This window comes from Propithecus coquereli, unplaced genomic scaffold, assembly GCF_000956105.1.
Source record: "Propithecus coquereli isolate 6110/MARCELLA unplaced genomic scaffold, Pcoq_1.0 Scaffold411, whole genome shotgun sequence".
NCBI lineage: Eukaryota > Metazoa > Chordata > Mammalia > Primates > Indriidae > Propithecus > Propithecus coquereli.
In genome coordinates this window covers 2,403,538-2,404,639 of record NW_012149853.1, presented here as the reverse complement: position 1 = coordinate 2,404,639, position 1,102 = coordinate 2,403,538, and positions in this window count along the sequence as shown.

Sequence of the window (1,102 nt, the reverse complement as noted above, 5' to 3'; positions counted from 1 at the left end):
GGTTTGCTAAATTTCTTGAATCTAAAATTTATGTTTTTCATTGTATTTAGAAATATTTTGTCCATTATTTCTCTAAATATCTTTGCCCTCATTCTCACTCTTTTCTCCTGTTCGGCTCCAGTCACACATGTTGGATGGTTTGATATTGTCCCATAGATCTCTGAGACTTTATTCAGTTTTTGTCAATATTTTTTCTCTTTACATTGTAGACTGGATAATTTTTCTTCAAGTGTCTTTAGAAAAAAAGAGGTCCAGATACTGTTGATATCTGGTCAACAGTAAATTGTCCAACTTTTTCTTTAAGATTGTGTTGACTACATTGGACCTTTGCATTTACATATAAATTCAAAATTTTCTACATAAAAATAGGTTTTCTGAGGAGTTGTGTGGGATTGCTTTGGATTTATAGAGTAAATTGGGGGTAATTGAAATCATTATAATGTTGAGTCTTCTAATCCCTGAACATGATATGTACCTCCATTTATAGTGACATGTCACTTAACAATGAGGATATGTTCTGAGAATTGTTGTTAGGCAATTTAATTATGGTGCAAACATGTGCTTACAGAAACCTTGATGGTATAGCCTAAGACAAACCTAGGATATGTGGTATAGCCTGTTGCTCCTGGGCTGCAAACCTGTACAGCATGTTACTGTACTGAGTACCATAGGCAATTGTAACACAATGGTGTTTGTGTACTAAAGATAGAAAAGTTACAGTAAAAATATGATATAAAAGATAAAAAATTGTATTCCTGTATAGGGCACTTACCACGAATGGAGCTCACAGGACTGGAAGCTGCTCTGGGCGAGTCAGTGAGCGAGTGGTGAGAGAATGTGAAGACTAGGACATTACCGCACAATGTAGACTTTATAAACACTGCACACTTGGGCTACACTAAATTTATAAAAGCATATTTTCCTTTCTTCAATAATAAATTAATCTTAGCTTACTATAATTTTTTTACTTTACAAACTTTTAATTTTTTTTAAATTTTTGAGTCTTTCGCAATAATACTTAGCTTAAAATACAAACACATTTACAGCTGTACAAAAATATTTTTTTCTTTATATCCTTATCCCATAAGCTATTTTGTACTTT